Source organism: Felis catus, chromosome D3 (genome assembly GCF_018350175.1).
Source record: "Felis catus isolate Fca126 chromosome D3, F.catus_Fca126_mat1.0, whole genome shotgun sequence".
Classification (NCBI taxonomy): domain Eukaryota; kingdom Metazoa; phylum Chordata; class Mammalia; order Carnivora; family Felidae; genus Felis; species Felis catus.
In genome coordinates, this window is record NC_058379.1 from 65,537,063 (window position 1) to 65,561,899 (window position 24,837).

The window sequence follows — 24,837 nt, forward strand, 5'->3', positions numbered from 1 at the left end:
TCACAGATGCAAAGTGAACACTTCACATATGTGAATCTCTGGGATCTCAACAAAGGGATCTGCTACAGAACCCCTCAGCTCCAGTGCAAGAAGACAGGAGCGTGGAAAGAGAGAGGGACTTCCAAAGGGAGAAGAGAATGGGAGGCAGAGCAGTAGTTCAGATCACAGATTCTGCTTTGGAGTTCTGCTTGAAGCAGAAGGATCTCCAATAGAGCCTGAGATGGACACATGAAATGGAGAGGCTGGTGGGGATAGGCAGGCCATGGAAATAGACAAGTAGTGTGTACCTTTTCATCTGCATATAGGAGATAGTGGTCATTCAGAGCAGACTCAGTCTTTTTTTTTAATTTTTAAAGTTTGTTTATTTTGAGAGAGACAGTGTGAGTGGGAGAGGGGCAGAGAGAGAGAGGGAGAGAGAGAATCCCAAGCAGGCACCGTGCTGCCTGCACAGAGCCCTACTCAGGGCTTGAACTCGTAAAACTACGAGATCATGACCTGAGCTGAAACTGAGAGTCATATGCTTAACTGACTGAGCCACCCAGGCGCCCCCAAACTTGATTTTTATATTGAAATTTAGAAGATAATTTTTCTAAAAGACCAGATGGGGATGAGATCAAGTTTGACCTTACCTCCCAAATATTCTATGTAGCTCTTGTGTAACTCAAGTTAGCCACTGAAGAACACACCTTCCTGAAAGGCTGCATGACATGAGGGTACTGGATTAGGAAAATACACACAGACACTTACACACACTTAATTTGAAAAGGAGTTTGCCTTTAGTCCAAGGCTAGCCTTAATATGCAATAAGTTGTAAACAATTATATTACATTTCATTCCAGCTTGAAAATTCTATGATATTTATGCAGGCCTTTCTTGTTTATAATTCAGTGCCTATGGCAATTTACTTATTATTTCCTAGGGGGTATTACTTTTCTTGACCTTGTATTTTTGAGGAAGGCCGAAATACTACACTTTAAAGACAAAAATCATCTGAGAAATTGAGCACCATAAGCAGCTGGTGTGCAGGTGCTGGTTCCAGGGGTTGTGTGACGCAGGCCTTGTGAAGGGGAATTGCACATACATTGAACTAAGGATACCCAGAGGATGCTGAGTGGATTCATTATCAGATCAATAATCTGCAAACTGTGAATATGCAGGAAACCAGAGTCTGTTGGCTTTTCAATTCATTGTGAAAATAAGGGTCTTTACGTGGACTCTGAGAGCGTTCTGGTCCAGTGAGCCAATAATTCCCATCATATCATAGAAAATGTATCACCCCTATAGGCTGCAGAATGCCTGGGGGATGCTCTTCAGTAATCAAGTGTCTTGCATAGTAGATTTTGCATTAACTTTATAGTCTGCCCTGGGACCTAATTGGTAAATAACATACAGTTAGGTACATTTTACCTATGTTTGAGTAGAGCCGAACTGAATGCACTGGAGAAAATGGTGAGGCTTTACAAAGTGTTTCATGTAGACTTAGGCAGGGGTGAAGTAGAATATAGTCACTCTGGTCATGTAGTATTTTCTGATGTGAATATTTCTAGACTCTTCCTGGAAGAAAGAAAATAGTAAGAGAAGAAGGCATGAAGGAGAGAAAAGGAAAGGAGGAGGGAGGGAAGGGAACAGAAGGGAATGGAAGGGGAAGAATTGAAGGAAAACCTGATGGTATGTGTGTGTACTGGGGGGAGAGGGGGGACAGTGCAGGGGGAGTTGAAAGTCCTAGGTTGGATTCAGCATATTTCATTGGGTTACTAACAACAGCTCGAGCAGCAGTCTTCAAACAATAAAGAGAAAAAAAATGTTTTTAAAAAGTTAACTCCGCTAAATGTAAATATGAACAGAGTTGGAACTAGAACATGGAGCGATCATAGAGACATAAGAGAATCTCATGTTCTGTGATAGAAATTATTCTAGGTCAGTTGGAAATACCTCTAGTATTAACAACAGCTGTACCTCTAGAACAACAGCTATAGCTGATGGCATGTCCTCCTACTGTGCCAATAACTGATTAGTGGCCACCATGCCCAGTGCTCCTGATCCAATATTCTGGGCATCTCAGACAAATAAACCTGAGATGCCCAGAATATTTCCTTAACAGTAATATTTGCAGAGCCCCTTATAATTTACAAGGCATTTTACAGCAATTACCACAGTTAATTCCCACAATAACCCTGTGAGTTTAAATATTAGACTTCTTATTTTACAGCCGAGGGAAGTGCTGCCCAGGAAGGTTAAGTCACTTTTCCCAAGGTCACTCAGGAGTCATCCATAAAACCAGAACCCAAAGCCAGATCTTTTGATATCGATTGTCCTTCTATCTCATCCTCTCTGCCTTTATATTCATTGATCCTTCTGCAAACAGTTACTTTATAAGGTAGAAATGGAACTACTTGGAGTATGTCCTTGACATAACCCCATGGGCACCTGTTCCTACAACCAACACAAAAACTTGGGCTTGAAGTCTAAAATTTCAATAAACTTTTTTAAAAGACAGAACAAAAATGTATGTTGCTTTTTCCCTCAGAAATTAATTCTTTTAGATATTTCTGACTTCTTTAATAATAAAATTTTGTCACCACAGTTAAGCTTAAAGATAACACCACATGAGTTGCTGAGTGTCAGGTCATCAAATGTGATCCTGCTTAGGGACATTCATTTTTGAGAGTCATAGATGAGGGGGCAGGATTTGAAGGCAATGCAGGTAGACAACTGGTCCTGTGAAGGAAGCAGTAATGAGCACATAACCACCTGTGCTCTCAGAGGAACCGCAATCTATTGACAAATACACCTGCACGTGTGGGCAGAGGGGAGAACACAAAGGTGGGGGAATTGAGAAAGCTTGTATCCTGTGCAGGGATCAGAGAGTGAGTTGGTTGATTAAACCAAAGGGCTCATCTTGGAGAGCAGCGCAGAGATCAAAATGCCAGACTGAGAACAGTAGAATGTCACAGATAGAGGGGTGAGAAAGGCATAATGAAAGTGTATTTAGGAAAGGAAGATCTGGTAGGAAAATAGAGAATCAATCTGACAGGAAAAGTTGGGGACCCAAGAGACCTATTACAAATATATGGCGGTATTCTGAAGAGAGAGTATGAGCATACCAATAAAAATACCAATAAAAGAAATATCAACAAAAGGCAATTATTATAATTATTATTTATACTTTGATTCCCAATAAGAAACATTTCCAGAACTCTCTCTGAATTGCTTTGAGGTGTTATTTCTTAAAATGGGCTCTAAGAAATACTAGTGCCTCTGCATATTAACAGGTGTTTAAAAAAAAAACCTGAAAAAAAATGTACAGAATTTATGGGGAGAATGAGCTTTAAAATTTTATAGCAGGATTTATGAGACTTTTGTGTGCATAATGTATATCTTACATTCTGAAAAGATGATAGAGAATGCCACATTTCCCAAACACATTTGACTAATTAGGATCCTCCTTTCTTTCCCCAGCAAGCCATCTTCCAATATTTGTGGAAATACCTTGAATCAGAGATTAGTTTTGACTGGAAGTTTAACAAACAACAACAACAACACCTGGATTCTAGTTCACTTGTAGACTAATGGTGTGACCTTGGACATCTATGGGCCTTGATTTCATCACTCATCTTGCTATCCTAGTTTGGAGTTTAAGCAGATAAAAGGAGACTGTAGGACAAGAGTTGAAATAGTCATTCCTTGAACAACAGCTATAGCTGATGTCATGTCTTCCTACTGTGCCAATAACTGATTAGTGGCCACCATGCCCAGTGCTCCTGATCCAATTTGTTATAGTCCTGTAATAGCTCAGAAAATTATTTGCTAGAGACAAGGTGAAGCTTTGAGTTTCTCCCTTAACTTAAAAAAATTAGGTATCTCACATGATTTTATACGTGTGAATGTGCCAGAATGGTGTAGAAAAAGGACCCCCAGGGGGGTCAGACATCTTCCTTCTCATCCCTGCCTGTCTCATCTCCTCAAGTACCCATGGAGGTAACCTCCAACTGTTGGCCCATATCTCATGGCTTTTTAAGCCCAGGGAAGGATGATGCTAGGCTTTTACACAAAGATCTAGGATCAGCCAAACAGAAACATCCAGGAAAGAATAAATATTTCAGACCCCCATTCTCTCAGCCTGTGCACAGATAAAAAACAGCTTTACTGAAAGAAGTAACAGGGCCACCTGGGTGGCTCAGTTGGTAGAGTGTCCAACTCTTCAGTTTCAGCTCAGGTCATGATCTTAATAGTTCATGGGTTCGAGCCCTACATGGGGCTCTGTGCTGACAGTGAGGAGCCTGCTTGGGATTCTCTCTCTTCTTTTCTCTCTGCCCCTCCCCTACTCATATTCTCTTACTCTCTCTCTCTCTCTCTCTCTCTCTCTCTCAAAATAAATAAATAAACTTAAAAGAAAAAGAAATAACAATCCAAGGTCAGTAACACCTTTGAAAAAATCAAAGGGAAGCATTATCAAATACCTACTGTGTGTGAGTTAGTGAAGCAGGCATCTTATAAGTTATCTAAGTGTAGCATGGTAAACCACAGATGGCTTTCCTTTCAGCTAGCCCTTGGTTTGAGTTTTAGCTCTGCCAACTAATACTTCTGTGCCTTTAACCAAATTATTTAAATTCCCTGAGCCTCATATTTCTCATCTGTAGTATGATACCTACTTTATGGAATTATATTGAGTATAAAGTGATAAAATACATGAAAAACAGTGCTCTGCATATAGTAATATTCAATAAATGTTAGCCTGTATTATTGCTATTAACTTATTACCAACTCAATTCCCAACACTCCCCAACACAAAGGAAAGAAACAGGCCTGATATGACAAAAATCTACATAGGAAATTTACTAAATGGAATTTTACTTTTAAGAATATTTTCCTTTTTTCCCCTCTGTCTGCATTATGATTTCTCCTTTCAGATACTGTTTTTTAGAGCTCAGAAACACCAGAGAAAATCTATTTCACTTTTTCTCTAGAAGGAGTTTCCGCATCTTCCATCTAGTTTCAGAGCAGCGATGTTAACCTTTACCATGCTGCCAAATAGTCCATTTGTAAATAACACAGCCAAAATATTTTCCAAGTGCCCAGAGTACAAGTTGATGAAATGCTTATTGCCTTTCTCCTCTTTTTCAATTCCACAATCTCAACCAGGGGCTCTGTTCTCAGGACATTCTTCTTTAGCCTACAGAAAAGGTAACCAATCTTAGACAAAAAAAGGAAAATTGCACAAAGCCTAAGATGAAGAATAGAATAATTTTCAGGGGGCAGGGCATATATTTAATATCCCATATTATTTCAGATGGTGTTTTTGTATCTCTGGGAGAAGCTCTGACACTGAGAAGGCAAGGGCTGGAAATTGTCACTTTGATCCTATATCTCGCTATAATTCTACCTTCTTTCTTTTCTCTTTGTCCGCTTCTTTCTTCTTACTTTTTCTCTTCTCCTCCTTAGTCTTCCCTTCCTTCACCACTCCCTCCTCTGCTTCCTTTTTTTTCTCCTTACAGTCATCATACTCACCATTGTTGACTTTTAACTTTTTTTTTACTTTTTTTTTTTTTGCCAAACATTGTGCTAAATGCTCATTATGCACTATCTTCTTTAATCTGCGTCACAAAAACATAATTTACAGAACAACACACTTTCTGGAGAAGAAAAAAAGATTGAAAGGCTTTTGCCCAAAGGCTACACAGTCTTCAATGACAATAGACCCTAGTGGAGTGGGTTGAATTAAGGTGTTCCAACCACCTCAATGGAAATGGCTTTTCCTACAACATAAAGAGGCAATATTAATGGAATTCGTAGTGTCACCTTAATGCTAATGTATTTTGTGGCAAGTAGTGAATGTATTCAATTATGTATGCATGTGGATTTGATATATCCATTTTAAAATAAGCTTACTATTCTTTTAAATGACTCATTTTAATTGGGTCACGTATTAGAATTCATTCTTCTGTATAGTTCTATGATGGGGTTGTTCAATAATTATCTTGGGGTAAAAAGGGGGAAAGTGGAATGTGGTATTTAACTTTATGTATATATATTTGCAATCCAACATAGATCAAGCTTTTGCATATATATTATTTTAATTTTGTATAATGCACATGTCTGTATTGTTTGTGCAAACATACCACAATTATGGTATGGAATTAATTTGCACATTGCAAAAATCTATTGCAAGTCTATGTGATGTGAAGCATGACTGTATTATGGTTTTGAAGACTGTGTTAAAGTTTTGGAGCTAAGCAGACCTAGATTTTAATCCAAGCCCTGCAGTTTTTCAACTCTGTAACCTTGAGCAAGTTTCTTAATCTGTATGAAGTTCATGAAATTTCCTCTTTATGGTAAACATGGAGGTAATAATAGCCAATTTTCACAGCTATTGTCACATTTCAATGAGAAAATATACAGTCCTGGCAGACTGTACACATTCAACAGAAACTAGTCCTCTTTCTCCATCCAGATTTCTATTTGTTGTAATAACGTCCCTCCATCCATATCTGTACTCATATCAACCCATATCTGTCTATATAAGGTAACATTTTTCTATGTATATGTGTGTTCATACACACCCATATTCATACCCGCATGTGGAATCCTACTCATAAGAACATATACATGTGCCATCCCAGGTATATCTTCAATTTAAGATCAAACCTAAGGAGGTGTGAAATACCCACATAAACTCACTTTAATCCATACAGCACTCTATATAGAGCCTTGCTTACAAAGGAGTGAAAGCTGATCCCGTCCCTCTGCTCTGCCTTGGTAGCAATACCCATGGGTGCCACAGATGTATCCTGGCGCCATCTAGTGGGGAATCCCACTTTCTGCCCCACAGTGCCTCCTTGTGCTGGCTGCAACCATTGCTCCAACTCACCATTTTGCAGGCTGCCTCCATCATTCTAAAAAAATAACCATCCTAAATGAACTCTGTATTCTGTTTAGACTCTTTCCAGTTAGAAAACTGGATGTTTTATGGACATGTTTTCCTGGGTGTTTCTGGACATGAGTACATCCCACTGAAATATTTCCACCTCTATCTACAGACAAAGAAAAGGCTTGGAGGACCTCAATCTACTGTGCCAACAGGACATGAATGACCGTGAGTACATGAATCACTTCTAAGGCCATGTCTTTAGGATCTAGAAGGAAAATTCTTTATCTTATAATGGAAGCTTCCTGTATTCACTAAATATAGGAATACTTTATATATGTATAGTTCTTTCTTTATTTCAATAAGAACTTTGGCTCACAAAGAGATACCACAGGCAAATTATTTCAAAGAAATGAGATGGTTTTGGTCTTCCTTTGGCTGTGAAGGAAGCCAAGTTGGCTATAGAAATTGTTATTGCTACACATAGATTAACCCATGGAATTCAATCCTTATTTCTTTTAGCTAGTGTATTCAACGCATGAAAATGATTAATAATAGTGAAGAAAAACCAGACCAGAGCTGTATCTATATAGACAATTAATTTTGCAAGCTCCTTGACCCCTTCAGAATCTTAAAGGTGACTCATAAACATGGTAGTGGATGAGGTGAAGAGTAAATGCACTCATTCAAATCTTCTTGGTAGGTTAATTAAGCCAGAGAAACTAGTAAATCCTATTGAAACAGTCAAATCATTATCAATGTTCTGTTGAATTGATCAGTTAAGTTAATTATCCTTGTTCCAGTTGTCCATATAGCAACAAAGCATATGCAGTCTAGGGGAGAATTTCAACCTGTGGCCCCCACTTGGTCTTCCCTTCCTCCCATCTTGCTCCAGATCTTTGCCCAGGGACCAACGGCATTTGGGTTTGCCTGATTAATCTTTTCACAGCTTCATATCAGTTAGACCAATGTGGGCACTGAACATGTTACCTACATATTCAATAACAGTGGTAGAGAGCCTTCTCCCTAAGAGTCCCCTACCATCAGGATAAAAGAAAGGGTATAAATAGAAAAAGAATAAAGAGTGACAGGGAAAGGCAAGATGAGTTTCACGGCTGGAACAGATTTGGCCTGTACTTTCTGTTACTAAGTTAATAAGCCAAACCTTGTGGAAGGAGATAGGAATTCAGACAAGAGGTAAGTAGATTGTTTTACTCTCTGTACATGTGAATGAGGATTGTATGAATGTACGCAACCTGACTCATATTGTAATACCGTAACTCATTTAAAGGGTTGAGTTTGTTTTGGCAAAGGTTGAATGCCCAAGTTTGCCTTCCTGCTCCTTTGTTTGAGGGGCAAGTGACACTCATTCGAAGTATCTTGTAAGAAATCAGCATCTCAGTCTCTGGGCTGGGAAGATAGAGAAGGAGGAAATGAAAATGCCATGCTTTCATTATATTCCAAGTTACTTATTTGTAAAGAAGTTCTTCATCAACCAAATCTGTCTGTTTCTCCCATATATTGCCTCTCAGTTCTGCTGCCTTTGTTGTAATGTTACATTTTGTATCTAATATTTCTTGCTACTGTTTAGAAATCATTGTGGCTACATTGGTCTTTATCGATAATTTTATGTAGCACAATCCATCACCATGTTGGATGTTGGGCCAGGGAGAAGGGCATTACTTTGTCTTTCACTTGGAGTTCAGACAGCTCTCTTGTATTGATTTCTTGGCTTGCATGTTCGTTAGATGATGATTTGCACTTTTCCTGTATTGTGTTTATCCAGATTATGTTTCAGATGCATCTACAACATATCATCATTAACAACAAACATTTATTGAACTCTTATGGGCTGTGGATCAGGCTCCAGGCTAGATACTAGGGATAATAAGAGGAATTTAATGCGAACCCTACCCTGGAGGATTTTATCATCTATTGGATCATGTTTGTTTAAGAAAAAAAAAAAAAGATACCTAACAGCTTATGCCCACTGAGTGCTGGGGGCAATAAATGCTCTTTGAGTTCAGAGAAGGGAATGGTTGGTGATGGCTGGATGACGGGTCAGGAAAGGCTTTATGAATGAGATGAAATTTGAGTGGTTTCTTAAAGGATAAGAAGGATATTTTTTATGGGATACTGAATACAGGGAGTTTCTGAATACCACTATGCCAGGTTATATAAAAAAAAAAGTAGTGCCTGTTTCTTTAAACTACAATTGCCTCTTTAATTATTTATGAGCTTCAGACAGAGAATCAATATTCACCTGCTTTCCACACTGCTTTTTGCAGAGTTCTGTTGTTAATAGCTTTGCACACCTCATCATGCACACCAACAAAAAGCCAGCTAGTCTGTTAACTTTCTCATTAAGACTTCCCTGGCCTGGTTGCCAACTTTTAAGATTGTCTTTGCTCTGTCTAAAATTTGCCCTAGTTTCTCTCCTAGTGAAAGCTCCAATTAGAAGAATGTATATTCAGTGACTTCTTAAAGCAAAGTGAATTTTAAGGTAAGAGAATAAGAAAGAAAAAAATAACTGAGTTTCCTGTGAATGTTGCCTCACTGAATCTTCAGGAGAATGCAGGTTTGACCCTGGAGAGGATATTAGTTCCCCAAGGGAAATATCCATTTATGAGAAGTTCCCGGGTTTTTTTCTCTGTAAGAGAGAGAGATGTTCAAATATTTTTGAGGATTGAAAACTTTGCTTATTACTTTTGTGGGACTTTACTGGTCCAGATAGATATTTACCTCAGCTTATTGACAGAAACCTTGGCAGGAGGACTGTCTGTGGCCAGCAGTATTAATATTCCAAGGACTAAACCCTGTGACTTTCTGAATGCCAGTTCTTTTTCCAGAACTCTCTCTGTGATTTTTCTTATGCTATTTTTTTTAAATCTCTCTGTTTTATAATTTATCTTGACTTTGGTGGAGTGAGAGGCAGGGAAGAAATGAAATCCATATTTTTTTTCTTTCTTTTCTTCATATAGTACATTTTAGAGGCACCTATTGTGTATGTAGCATAAAGCATTGCACAGATCTCTGGGAGACTGCAGTCTACTTGTTGTGTTAAACATGTGAAAAGGGATTAGCATTTACATACTCTAAATGGGTCAAAAAATAAAAGAATGCATTTCTTTTTTTAAGTTTATTTATGTATTTTGAGAGAGAGTGTGCAAGCAGGGAAGGGGCAGAGAGAAGGAGAGACAGACTCCCAAGCAGGCTCCGTGTTGTCAGAGCAGAGCTGGAACACACAAACCATGAGATTGTGACCTGAGCCCAGATCAAGAGTTGGATGCTCAACGGACTGAGTCACCCAGGCGCCCCTAAAAGAATATATTTCTTTTCTATGCCTGTTTTCCTCAGTTCTACCCATAATGATAGGAGGGATTTAAAATTTCCAGTTAAAGGTGATTCAGTCTTTTTCATTTTAGAATAGTTTCTTAGGTATAATTGGGACTAATTTAGACAAATATTCTGTGAATTTGAACTATATAAGTGCTCTGTCAGGAATATTTCTCTTTTCACAAGAAGCACCTCTGTATCCCCTCCCAAGATGGTGAGATGCTTGCAGGGAAAGCTGACACACCCTCTGGGGTGGGGGGTGAGGTGGCCTTTCTTATATACAGTTTTCCCTACCTTCACCAGAGTGAGGTTGGTCTGGTCCCTGAGCACTTTGTGCTGGTAGCTTCCCACATGGAGAATCTCATCTGTTTTTTGTGGGTATTATGCTGTTGCTCACACCATCAAAATATATAATCATCAAATATATACATGTTGGAGAGGTTTTTATCCTTTTCATCTAATCCTTTTTCTTAATCCTTCTCATCGAATCCAGTGTTACAAGGTCTCAGTAACTCTGTGTCTGTTCCTCCCTCCCATGGAAGCATATGGGAACTCAAGCTTTGCTCATGAAATGCGAAATCAGAGCTTTCCCTCTCAGACTTTAAGATTTTCCCTAGCCATCTTGGGTGCAGAGGGGCAGAGCAGCAACCTGGATGTTCTAGAAGGCCTCAGTCTCTAGAGTCTAATGTTTCAGTGAACTAACTTCCCACCTTTGGTCAAGACCCAAGAAAGTCCAGGCCTTTGATTCTCAGAGAACCTGACAATACTCTTATCCTGTGGTATCCACACAAAATTATCTTCTTTCTTGCCTGCAAATACTTTCTTCTCGTCTTATCTGTAGAAAACTCCCTATTGTCTCTATTCTCTGCAATGTGAGGGTAAAATTCTACCATGGAGTTTGCTGGGTTTGGCTTCTAATCTGCAAAGGGGAACTTTGGGAATTTAGAAAATCCTTCTCTCTAGACCATATCTTGCTTTTAAAACCTTCTTGCACTAGGACAAAAAGCACCCATTTTCCTCTTTTTCCTTTCATTCCTATTTTAACTATTTTAATCATCCCCAAAGCAATGGATATCTTAACCAAATAGGGAAAACACATGAAAATGCATAAAAATATATATTAACCATGTTGCAGTGTCTACCTAAAACCATTGAGAGAAAAGGGCAAGGCTCTGAATGGTTACAGGAAGAGTGTGATTACAGGATTTAAAAAGGTAAACCTCAGTGGCTTAGAACATTGACCAATGGCTTCTCAGAGGCAGTGGAGCTGGATCTGAATGTTGGCGCTAGGAGAATTAGGGTACGTGTGAAGAACAGGAAATGGGTCCTCGATCAAACTTGGTGCCTGGAGTTCTGTATTTATAACTCATACACATATATCAGCACAGAGTATCTTGACTCCAGGTTACTCATGGGTGAGTCTTACAGTGTGATTATAAATTATTTGAGAACAAGGTTAAAAACTTCTTGTGTTTCTATCTATGATATTACTTAGGCCTCTGCTTCTGTACATTAGGGTCTCATATATATTCAAAATTTAACATATTAAGAACTTAGGGCTTTTTATTTTTTTAATCTTAAAAAAAATTTAATGTTTATTTATTTTTGAGAGAGAGAGACACAGAGGGCAAGTGGGGGAGGGGCAGAGAGAGAGAGGGAGACACAGAATCTGAAGCAGGCTCCAGGCTCTGAGCTGTCAGCACAGAGCCCGACTCAGGGCTCAAACCCACGAACTGTGAGATGATGACATGAGCCAAAGTTGGACACTTAAATGACTGAGCCACCCAGGCGCCCCGGGAACTGAGGACTTTAAATATTTTTGTCCTTAGTTCTCTCCTTCAAAATTGCTATGTTACTTTACCCACTCTATTAAAGAAAAAGGTATTTTGAAAAATCTGAATAGAGATTTACTTTAAATATTCTTTTTCTTTTAAGTTTATTTATTTATTTTGAGAGAGGGAGAGAGACAATCCCAAGCAGGCTCTGCACTGTCAGTGCAGAACCGAATGCAGGGCTTGAACCCATGAACCGTGAGATCATGATCTGAGCTGAAATCAAGAGTCGGCTTCTTTAACCATCTGAGCCACCCAGGTGCCCCTAAATATTCTTCAAATACCAATTGCTCAGGTTCTCCTTTCTCTTCTTGATATCCCACCCTTCTTTATTGTGGGATTACCATATGGTGATCACCTCAAACTGTTATTTTTTTATTGTAAAATATACATAACATGAAATTTACCATTTTAGCCATCTTTAAGTGCATAGTTAAGTGGTTTTAAGTGCATTCACATTGTTGTGCAGTCATCACCGCCATCCATCTCCAGAATTGTTTCTTCTTCCCAAATTGCAACTCCATACTTATTAGACAATAACTTCCCATTTCCTCCCTCCCTGCAACCCTTAGCAACCACCATTCCTATTTTATGTCTATGAATTTGCTTCTTCTAGGCATATCATATAAGTAGAATCATATAACATTTGTCTTTTTGTGTCTGGCTTATTTCATTTTGCATAATGTGTTCCAGGTTCATCCGTGTTGTAGCATATGTCAGAATTTCCTTCTGTTTTCAGCCTGAATACTATTCCACTGGGTGGATAGACCACATTTTGTGTATCCATCATCTCAAATTTGTGGTGAAGGTAAAATGTTCATTACTTTCCAATGATAATTTTTGGTGACTTGATTTTCTCTCTATTATGAAATATTTGATTATTTGATTAAAGGGTTTAAATACAGCCCTTTAAAAAAAGAATATGCCATATGGTACTACCCAAATCAGCACTTCCTCTAAGGCAATTAGTAGCAGTTTTAAAGTCAAGTAGAGTAGTAGCTAGAATTTTTAAAAGAAAATAAAAATGTTTTTGTGTTAGGACTTTAAGATTTCTTCCTTCTCTAAGTCACTTGAAATGATTAGAGACATCATACCATTACTCCCTAGACCACTAATCCTAAAAGATTTTTTGCACAAAGTGGGTATGGGAGGTCAAATAAATTTGTGAGTGTTGCTTCCAATGGCACCCCTTGTGGGTCCTCATGGTATGCAAGTATTTTAAAATCTGAAGAGTCTTGCTGCTTTAAAAAAACAAAAAACAAAAAACAAAAAACAAAAAACAAAAAAACCCACAAAACTTAAGTTATTCTATCTAGCATTTTACAAGCACATCTGAATTCAGAATCATTTTTTAGTTGTTATTTTTGTAATACTTAAAAATACTCTGGATTAAAATAAGGTAAAATCTTTGAGAAGATAAGACTGAGAACATCTGAGAAAGCAGAAAAGTAGATTCTTTTAGAGCGTTGAGTAGACTGGATTGTGACCCACAGACAACTGAATTCTTCTCTATTTTCCCACAATTAGGAGAAAGACACTTATAGTCAGAGAATTTATTTGTTGTTTATTTTTAAAACCTTTACCTCAACACAAGAATTTATCTTGTGTCCACATATAGAATATTGAAAGATAGATGCGGTAAATAATTTTAATATTTTTTGTCTGCATTTTTGTGGAAGACATAGCAGTGCTGTTTAAATGAATAAGTGTGTAAAATTTTATTTAAATAAAAGGCTGTTTAAGTCAAGTTTTTTCTGTAGTCTTTCAGTAAGTGAAACAAGAAACAAGTAAAGGCAATTATTTGTTAGAAGCATGTTCACCACAAAGAACTGATTTTTAGCCATAGTTTTCACAAGTGGTACAATATAGTGAGGAAAAGAGGAGGTGAAAGGTGGAAGGAGATTATCAAAGCCATGAATGAAATATTAAGAGAGCTACGTGAGACTTGTGGGGGAGAGATGCATTTGAAAGAGCAAAGGGAACTTAAAAAAATAAGTTTTCTGTTTTCACACCTCTGAAAACCTCAAATACCAGTTACTGAAGACTTTTTTATAGCTTAATAAATTTCTCATTGTGTATTTTTAACCCTGTTTGCTGAATTTTTCTGAGTAAACACTTTAGTTTACTTTTAAACAAGCAAGGGGTTTATTGATGTATGGGGAGGCAGGAAAATATGTTCAGAAACTTTATTTTAGGAGAAAGAGCACCCCTGCAATGGAATGGAGTGAGCAGGCAGCAGTACATGAGGATTATAGCAGGCTAAACAACCAAAAAACACAATCGAGAATAAATAGACCATAAAGCTTTTGAAGATTTAAGAAGTAGTCCCCAAGGCTGACGCTTGTAGAAGGTTAGGACATTGAATCTAAGTTCAATGATAGATGTTCTATTGCAGCCTAAGCTACTGTGTGGTCAGGCTTCTCTGTTTTCTGATAACTAGTAGGCATGCAGTAGATACTTGGTGAACGAATGGTGGTCCAACCTAGAATTCAGATATTATTAGATGAAATAAAAGAGCAATTTTGAACTTGACCAGGTAAAGTCATTCTTATTAGAGCTAGGAAGAAACCCTTCCTGGGAGTAAGCAAATAGCTGGTTTGGAAGTTGGAAAAATGCCCTAGGAAGAGTTTTCACCCACTTGTGTTTAAACCAAGCCACCTGATCTTAGTTGAGTGGCCACCTTCACTGGAGGTACTAGGGGTTAGGGATTCATCATATGAATTTGGGACAAGGTACAATTCAGCTTTCTAATATGGTTGTTTTATCAAACCATCTAACTGGCAGGATGAGAGCTGCACTGGGAAAATAAGGAATCAAACATGGCCAAGATTCTCTTCTTCTAAGTGTTGTCTTTGCTCTTCTCTCTCAGTAGGCTTCATCATTTCAGAATGACTTCTCCAGTAAGAGGGAACCGTGGCTTCCAGACCCTCCGACCTCTCATCTTTAGTGCATTATTAGAGAGGAAAATAAGTGCCCTCCTATCAGTTTAAGCTTGAAGCATTCTGGAGGAAGCCTCTAATTGGCTTATCTTACATCATGGAGTCTTCTGTGAACCAATCAATGTGGCCACAGCAGTGAGATACTTTGGTCCAGGTTCAATGGGTACCTGCTGCCTGGCCAGTCACTGCTACCAGGGTGGCAGGGTCTTATCAAGATGGCAGCCCTCATCTGGAGAATATTTCAGGAATGAACAAGATGGGGAGGAGGAATTCTCCCAAAGAACTAGGGCAGCACTTGGTGGGAATACCCCAGTCTTAGGAGGGTTGGTGAAGACTTCACATAGGACTTAAAAATAAGTCCTAAGTGGGGAGAAGGCTAGCCAAGTGGAGTGAGTCATGGAAAAGATGTGCAAAGACTGGTGCGGGAGATTTGTGGGGACTGTAGGTATTTCAACAGGGTAGAGTAGAATGTAGAAGTTGAGGCTAGAGAGTCCATTTTTTCAAAATAGCAAAGTTTGGAAGGCCCACAGTGGACCCAAAGTGAACATATATTTTTGACTGTGTTTCTGATTAAACAACAAAACTCAGAACTTCCATTAAGATAAAGGTATAAAAGGGAAAGGGGAGAGGTGGGAAGCATAATTTGGTTTGGGTTCTCTCTTATAAACCTTAACACTTCCCGTAGCCCAAGTAGAAAAACACTAGCCTGGGCTCTGACATTAACTGTGAATCTGATCTAGGAACATCCCCTCTTTGGTTCTCAGTTTATTTATTTCAAATGAAAGCATTTGTCTTATGAACTTTCAAGACCTGCCAGGCCAGTTAGTTGCTACTTATCTTTCTGTCCAACAAGTATGTAGCTTGAAAACTTGTTATCAACCCCATCTGGCCTCTGTAGTGACCTTGGTTTTGGAATGCAAAAATCTTTATTTGGCATGGGTCCTGTCCATGAAGAACTGCAGACTAATCATCAAGGCTTAAATGTGAACAATGGAATATTAGTGCAAGGTCACCATACTGAAACTGACATGTGAGAGATACAGACAGTTCTGATTTAAGGGCTCAGGGAAAGGAGAGGGACATTTGGACTGCAGTGGTAAGATAAGCTTTGTGGCACAATGAGATTTCAACTGAGATGTAAGGATAGTTGTGATTAACATAGACAAAGGCAAGGAGTGAGGGCATGGATGTGGGGGTTGGGCATGAGCTAAGGGTTGTGTGAACAAGAAAGAGGAAGTGGGAAAGTGTTTTCCCAGATAGAGACACTTAGGCCTGCAGAAGTCCAACTGCCCTTCTGAATATCACTGCACACCATCTCTTTTAAATATTCCAAACCATTTTTATCCTATTGTTTGACACTTCTTATGTCACCTGCTGGGGATCAGTCTCCCTAGGAGTTGGTCCTATTCATGGGAAGCCACCATTTATGGAGCTTAAATAGTGCATATGTATTTCCCAGCACTCATCAATGACACTCCGCTGCTGTCACTGAAAAGCCTTTACTTCCCTCTCAGTGCCACATGGAGCCTCAGCCAACTCACCAAAGCTAATACCGTATGAGGAGCATATAGGGTTGCCATTTCTACCAACACACTAATTGCCAATAATCATGGCCAACATGACTGTGCTCCAAGTAGTGCCAAGTCTTTAATAGTTAATGTTTCATTTAATCCTTCTAGTAGCCCTAGGAAGTGGGTTCTATATTATTTTCTCCATTTCCAAATGAGGATAATAATTCTTAGAGATGTTTAGTGGCCTGCCTAAGATCAGAGGTGGTCACTGATAGAGCTGGGACTTAGACCCTGGCCTCTGACTGTAAGGAGCTCACCATCCCTGTGCATGTGAGGTCACAAAGGATAGAAGTTCAGGATGGGAAACAGTCTTGCTACAGGTGGTAGGAGTCGCTTGCCATTACACATTAATCAATGTGGGATCCCTTCTCTGCTCTGCTTGATGGATTATTTGCTTGGTGGCTATGCTGGGACATAGCCTGGATCCTGGAAGCTTTGGAGGTAGGGTTGGGCTGAAAAGAAAATACAGAATTTTGCTAGATAAAACAGGAAGAAGGTATTCCAAGTGTGGAGTTTCCATGGAACAAGTATGGATGTGGACATTGTGTTGGGAAGATGAGGCAAGACTATGGTTGGAAGGAGACAGGAGGCACTGAGGAGGAGCATAGGTTTGGAGCCAGGTAGAGCTGGGCCCCCAACCCAGCCTTACCAAATCCATGGACAAGTCACGACTCCTTTCTCCTCATCTGTAAAGTGGTACTATGAGAATGATTATGGTGAAAAGAAATTTTAAAACATATTGAATTCTACAACAGTGCCAAAAAAAAAAAAAAGCTTTCAATAAACGGTAGCTGTAGTTTTTAAATTGCTTTTGTGATTGAGGAGTGAAAGCATGTCTGACTCCGCAGGGAGAGTGATCATTCCTACCTGGAAACTTTCACTTACCATCACATTGATCCCCCCTCTTTCTTCATCAATTCACCTGTGCAGTTATTTCATTGAAGGACACTTAACCCCTAACTGTGGAAACAAATAAAAGACATTCCTTTGATAGATGCTTTACTTTATATACATATGTAGGTGTCTTGTCTCTCATCTAGACTATAAGAAAAGAAAAAGTCTTTTATCACTTGCCTGAATGCCTGAAACACTTGGGGAAAACCAAACACAATAAAAAGTCCTGGTCTTTGCTAATTGATAGTCAGGGAGGAAACTTAATCTCGGATAAGGCTCTAATTTCCAGAAGTTTTCAGTGTGTGTGTGTGTGTGTGTGTGTGTGTGTGTGTATGAGGGAAAGAGAGAGAGAGAGAGAGAGAGAGAGAGAGAGAGAGAAAGAGAGAGAGATCAACCATCCCCTGATTAGACTTTCATGACCTGTCTTCACTAGAAGTTCTTCCATGGGAGGCAGCCATTCTCTTTCCCACTGTCCAGTAGGGACATAGATGCCTTCTCGAAGTTTCCATAAGGGCTCTGAAACTAAGCTGGCCCTGAGGTTGAGACAGGAGGTCATCCACTGTGGTCAGAGCCTGAGGCTGAGCTTTGGAGACTGGCAGACCCCCAAGACTTTGGGCTCTTCTGTGTTGGAGTCGAGCTCCATGGGGCAACTCTGGGGAAACAGGGCCTTTGTGAAATGCTCCTTTGATGAGAAGCATAATATAAATACAAATTGCTATTATGTCAGCTTCTGAGGAGCCACTTCAATCCATTTGGTCACCTTTGATTTTATTCTCCAATTGCTTTCCTTCTTCAAAAAATTTAATAAGAGCAAGTTTTCATCTGGCCTCAAGGGAGTAATTTATTTATTTAAAGTAATAATAAAGTTTCAGCATAATCCCCAGTTCCCAAGGGGGAAAGGGACTCTTTGAATGATTTATTTTTCCCATCCTTGAAGTGCCAGGGAGACCAAGTGGCTGCCGTGGTGGTGTCTCAGAGTCCACTGCCATGGCAACAGCCAGAGCGTCTGGGGCCACTCGGAAGCAGGGGAGTGGAAAATGGAGTCATAACTCTCTTCCTTCCCTCTTTCTGCTCTAAGTTCCTCCTTCAAGGAAACTGAAGGATAAGTAGAATGAGGCCCCAAATCAGTTTTAGGAGCCAAACAGAAACTGTGAGAGCTAATCACATCCAGGTCCAACTTAGGCCCCAAGTGGAGGTCCACGAGGGGCAAGTCTGGGCAAATGGGTGGAGTACCTACTCTGGATTCTCTCTTCTCAGTGCAGAGTCAAATATGGGGCACTGTGAAGGGGAGGAGTGAGCCAGCTGCAGGACACAGGAAGAGTTTAGAAATCTCAGTCTTCAATGGGTGCTGAGGGATGATAGTAGCACTTCTGCTAGGAAAACCAGGGTTATTTGACACTTATCTGACGGTCATTGTTTTAATATTTTATGTGCATTATCTCATTCAGCATTTATATGAAGCACACACCACTGTGATTCCCATATTATAGACAAGTAAATGAAGCTTCTGGCAATTAGGAAACTGGGTCGAGGTTATTTGGCTAGTTAGTGATAGATCCAGGATTTAAAATTAAGGTTGGTTCCAAAATCCAAATTTGTAACCATTGTATACATAGCCTCTCAGGTTGGATTGCTTAGGGGAGGCTAATGAGGGTGGTTACATCAGTTAAAAATACTTTTGATTGCAAGTAATAAAAAACCTGATTCACAGCAACTTAAATAAATGGGGGAGTCGATTTTTCTCTCTTAGTAAGACTCAGGAGGTGGGCAGCTGCTGGTACACAGTCAACAGCTCAATTGGAGGGAGATTGTTCCCTTGCCCTTGCCCTCAGGTGCCATCACTTTCTTGTCACAAGAAGGCCATGCACCTCTAGACTTCACATCTGTATTCAAGGCAGAAAGATGGAAAGGAGAAAGGTTGGTGCCAGCCTATCTGTTTCCTTCCAGCAGGTAGGAAAAATGCTTTTCAGGACAACTTGTCTCCAACAAAAGCAACTTCTTATGTCTCATTGCCGATAAAGGGGTCACAAGGCCACCCCTAGCTGGAAGGAAGTCTGAGGAAAGCACAAATTTGCCTTTCCAATCTCCATATTGGAAGGGCAAGAATGGCTTTTTGCAGCTGTGACCTGTGCACTGGGTGGTCAGAGAGAAAGGGAAGATACCAGAGAGGAAGGGTGCAGGCATGAAGATGGGAGGCTGGTCTATCTGGATCTGGTTTGTGCCGAGAACAGTGGGAGCATAATGGAAAGCCATCCGAGGCTCAGACTACAGTGAAATGTAAGTGCCAGTCCTGAAAGCCAGACTTCATCTTCATGGGTATGCACTATTGTTTCCATGCTTCTGTCAGCCACATTCTCTTGCTCCTACTTTAACAAGATGCATGTGTTAATTACTTCAATTTGCTAAATTTCAGAAAACTTGCCCCAAGGCTTGGGGCCAGGCCAGATTCCACAGTAGGAAAAAGAGGTTCTAGGTTCATATGTGAATAGATCCTTTGTGCTCCATTTAAAGTAGATTGTATCACTTTAAGTAGATAATGGAAAAATTCTTCTATAAAGAATGTCTCATCTTCTCATTGGGAATGTCCCTTCTATAAGACAAGAGAAAATCTGTCATTGATTAGAGGAATTAAAATAAAAGACACTGACAATAGGGGTTGTGTTGGGTGACAGGATATGGAGTGATTTATTATTATTATTACAACATTTTCTTTAAAGTTGAATTGTATTTTAGTAAAAAGAGAAGGAAAAATATTTAGGGTCATTGAAAAAGAATCTATTGTCAAGTTACCATGACAGCAGTTCTAGTAGGGATGATTGTCAATAAATGTAATTGTCAGAAACTTCTCTAGAGGTGGAGCTATTACCAACACCTCTGAGGGTGAATTCTGGGAGACTTGTCTTGGCTATACCTTCATGTGGGACACTCTCCCTCCCCTTCCTGCCACCATGTGAGGCCTACTGTGGTTTTTGGTTCTTTCAGCCTCTCTAGGACTATTTTGGATGCTCAGTGACTCAGAGGTCATGTCCAAGTGACTGCCATAACCTCAGGACACAGCCTTTTAGTGTTCTTCATGGAAGGGAGGTTTTTTGTGTGTTTAAAAATTTTTTTTAATGTTTTTATTTATTTTTGAGAGAGAGAGAGAGAAAGAGCAAGTGCAAGTGGGTTTGGGGAGCAAAGAGAGAGGGGGGAGACCACAGAGGCCGAAGCAGGCTTCAGGCTTGGAGCCACCAGCATAGAGCCGGAGGTGGGGCTCGAACTCACAAGCCATGAGATCATGACCTGAGCTGAAGTTGGACGCCTAACCGACTAAGCCACCCAGGTGCCCCTGGAAGGGAGTTTTTTCATGAGGGTCTCTGATTTTGGCCCCCAAATCCTCTCAGTGAGGGGTGGGGTGGGAATGAAGAGACACTCTTCTCAAAAGTCCAGACTGTCCCTCACAGAACCCCCTCTTCCCTAGCGTCAGGCTGCCTTTGACTCTCATCATACTCTGATGTAAAATGCCACCCTTCACCTTTTTCTACAAGAAAGCCAGTGGCATTCACCACTCAGTGAGTTCAGGGCCTTGACAGATTCTTTGGAAGGCTGCAGAGAGACACCTCAGTGCATACAGACTAGTTCAGGCTGTCTCCCATGGATGCTGCATTTCTCAGACCCCACCCCTTCGATATCCAGCACTCCTGTCATGTGATGGTCCATGGTCATGCAGCCCCTGAGCCTGTGGCCCAGTCTACCTCTCCAGTGGTTCCTAAAGCTGAAAGCAGGCCTGGTGGGCCAGCTGGCCTTTCCCAGCTCTCACATCCCCTCACCACCGTCACCACATCTCCCAGGGCAGAAATCACGGAAACTGCTGAAATCTGGTGTCTGGATACTCTCCAATTTTTAGCAAGACTGTTTGGTTTGGCATACACATGTTTCCTGAGCGTCTGCTCTGTGCATTATTGGCCTACAGTCTTTCCAGAAAGCAGACAAGGCATGTATCTCCAATAAAAGAAGTTCAGGAATGCATTACTTGACCTGACTGTTCATTCATTTATCAGTTTCTTCTCTAGAAACCCCTATGCTGAGTTGGGCCCTAAAATAGGTGCTGGAGATACACACAGATAGAACCCAGTTCCTGCCTTCTGGAGGATTAGAAATCAGGAGTTAATAACTAAGGAGTTTAATGTTGAAGAAAAAATTCAGAATTTTAGAGGCGAATAATCAGTATAGATCTCCTGAGACTCAAGCCAGTGATTTTTCCCATAGGCAAGACTTTTTAAGAAATAAATGCCTTTTCTCACTGCTTTCCAATTCTTGCTTTCTTGGTAGATCAGGTAAAAAGCTGAATGGGTTCTACCATCTCATTCCATGTAGAAAACTTCTATAGCTCCCACCTACCTACAAATTAGAACCCAGTGCCTACCATGGTCAGAGCTTTGTGATTTATTTTGAACCTGTTTTTCCAACCTGTATCTCCTAGTACACCCTCTGGCACTGTATGCGATGCCAACTCATTCTTCACCTTCCCCCAACCATAGTGGTGTCCCCATGCCATTCTTCACATAACTCCTCCACATGGTGGTCTGACTAGTCTCTTCACTCAAAACCCTACTTACCAGTTCAAAGTCCAGCAAAATCTCCCATAATCTAGAAAATTGCTGCTGGTTTCCCAGGTGAGATCTTTCAACCCTATGGAGTGAACATGGTTTCAAATTCTAGATCTGCATGTATTTGCTATATAAACATGGGCAAGTTAGTTAATACCCCTGTGCCTCAGTTACCACATCTATAAAATGGTATCAATAATAAAACATATCTCAAGCATTACACGAATGCTCTTCAGTGTTATTTAAGCATTATTATTATAACCATTATCATTATTATCGATGTTACTGACTTATCTCACTTTTGCAGAATTTATCCCAGATGTCCTTAGATTGTCATTATTTCTCTCTTTGTTTCTAATTTGTTATTTCATGAGGTCTGTGTTAGTTTTCTATTGCTGTCATAAAAAGTTACTACAAACTTAGTGGCTTAAACAACACAGATTTATTACCTTATAATTTTTCAGGTCGGAGGTCCAACAAAGGTCAAAATTAGGGTGTTGGCACAGTTGTGTTTCATACTTGAAGCTCTGAATCTATTTTCTTGCTTTTTCTAGCTTCTAAAGGCCACCTTCATTCCATGGCTTGTGGACTCCTTTTCCCAGCCTCAGAGATAGCATGATGGTATCTCTCCAACCATTTTTCTGTAGACATACCTCCCTCTCTGACCACCATTAGTAAAGGGACTCCAGCTATGTAATTAGATTGTACCCACCCTGATAGGCTAATCCAGGAAAGTCTTCTGATCTCATGGCCTTTAACTTTATCATATTTACAAAGTCCTTTTGCTAGGTAAGGTGGCATATCCACAGAATGTGGGGATAAAGATGTAGATATCTTTGGGGGGCATTCTTTTGCCTCTTGCAAGATACTTGAAGACAGATCTCCTTTCCCTCAACTATTCCTTATGGGGCCTGGCATATGAAAGACTTTTAAGAAATGTTGAACTAAATCCAATCCTTACAGAGAGCCAGGGAAGGAGGACTCAAAGAGAATTTTGAAGAATCTGTTGTTTTCCAGAAAATATATTCCTAATGTCATTTGTGCAAATTATTGGAATAAATTGTTATGTGTTAATACCTCCGGCAGGAAAAAAATTTTTTTGAGCCCAGGTTGCAGTTATATTAAATATTTAACAAAAACAAAGTAAGTGTATTGGCATTAAGTGCCAAAGCCCAGGGTGTTTTACAGTTATTCTACACAGACTCATAGATGTCATAGAGTAGAATGGCATTGCTATCCAAGCATCACAAAGTAAGGAACCAATAAATGTACAGAGAGTCTAAATAATCTGGCCAAGGTTGCAGTATAATGCAGAGGCACAAGTGAAATAATAAAATCTTGGTATTCTTATGATGATGGTAGGCCTAATCCTACCCTAAAAATCCTTTCTTATCTCAAGCCAGTATACTCTGACCTTTGTTTTCTCATTACTCAGATTATGTCCAAGTCATTGTCTTCACAACATCTTTGGCATTTTCTCCTAATATGGCTATAATTTAGATGAAATAGCAAATGATATGACCAATAACAGTGCAGGAGAGTGGGGAGCCAGTTTGAAGAGTGGTGCACACCTCAGTTATGTCATGCTGTAAGGTGTACATGGGGAATTAGGTCCTTCATTCACTAAGTAGTTATCGAACATCTAAGTGTTATGAGTTGCCCAGTGAATATCCAGGGTGCAGCTACTGTCCATGTGGAGTTTTATAGTGTGGTAGTGAAGACAATCCTTCAAATAATTGAGTACATGTCTCAAGAGCGTTACCAAAGAAGAAACATAAACTTCTCTGGGAAGAAGCAACAGGTGAAGCTGGAAACCTCTAACATAACACCTTGAGAACCAGGCTGAAGCATTTAAACTAGGAGCCCAATGTAATAATAAAAAACACAAAATGCTGAGAGCTTGGACCAGGACTGAACCTGCAGGTACAAAAAGGGAAGGATCAATGAGGTCATCATAATAACACATCTCAACCCATGTTCTAATTCTTTGGCATTTCAGTTACCATTTAGGGATGTGGAAGAAACAACCAACTTGGATTCCAGCTTTGGAGACTCATTTGGCAAACCCAGATCCACCAAGCTAACACTGTAGACAATATCTTTGGGACCCAATCAGGAGACTATATTTAAATATATTCTAGGCTGTCACTTTTAAAAATCTGTTCCGTTTAATTGGTTTAGTAACCAAGGTCTTTAAAGAACAGTCAGCTAGCTCCAGGCTGCATGTCATGGAAGATGCCGTTAAGCAGCTGTATACCCACTTGTGAGGCACAGCCATGAAACCACAAAAGGATAAGATAATTTAAAAAATTATCAAGTGCCAAGCTATGTGGAAGAGGCTACCAGTGCTGTGTGGGTTTAGGAGGGGTTCTATGAAAGGAGAGGTTGCAGGTTGACTTCCTACACAATTTTCCTCCAACTTAAATGGCTATGTGAGATTTTTAATACTCAAAATGCTTTATTTTTGGCTAGACATTTTCTTCTTGCATCTGTCTTTGAAACTACAAGAAGGGTGCCTAGGTGGCTCAGTCAGTTAAGCATCTGATTCTTGATTTGGGCCCAGCCGTGATCTCATGAAGCCCCACATCAGGCTCTACGCTGACAGCATGGAGCCTGCTTGGGATTTCTCTCTCTCCCTCTCTCTGCACCCCTCCACCCCGACTCACACTCTCTCTAAAAATAAAAAAAAATGAACATTTTTAATTTAAAAAATCCACAAGAAATGTTGGGTCCCCTTAGTTTCATTCTACTTTCCAACAACTTTCTCACATGGAGAGTGGTCCAACGGCAGAATCTGCATATTGGAGGGGC

The 24,837-nt window shown here is 39.9% G+C and overlaps 1 protein-coding gene across 2 annotated transcripts in view; it reads left to right on the forward strand.

Annotated features, from left to right (window-relative positions):
* Positions 1–24,837, forward strand: part of SLC14A2 (solute carrier family 14 member 2) — a 500,849-nt gene that overhangs the window by 59,022 nt on the left and 416,990 nt on the right. For both annotated transcript variants that reach the window (XM_023241947.2, XM_045042185.1), the window contains exon 2: positions 7,038–7,093. The gene's annotated coding sequence lies outside the window, so the exon portion shown is untranslated. The remainder of the gene's footprint in view (positions 1–7,037; positions 7,094–24,837) is intronic.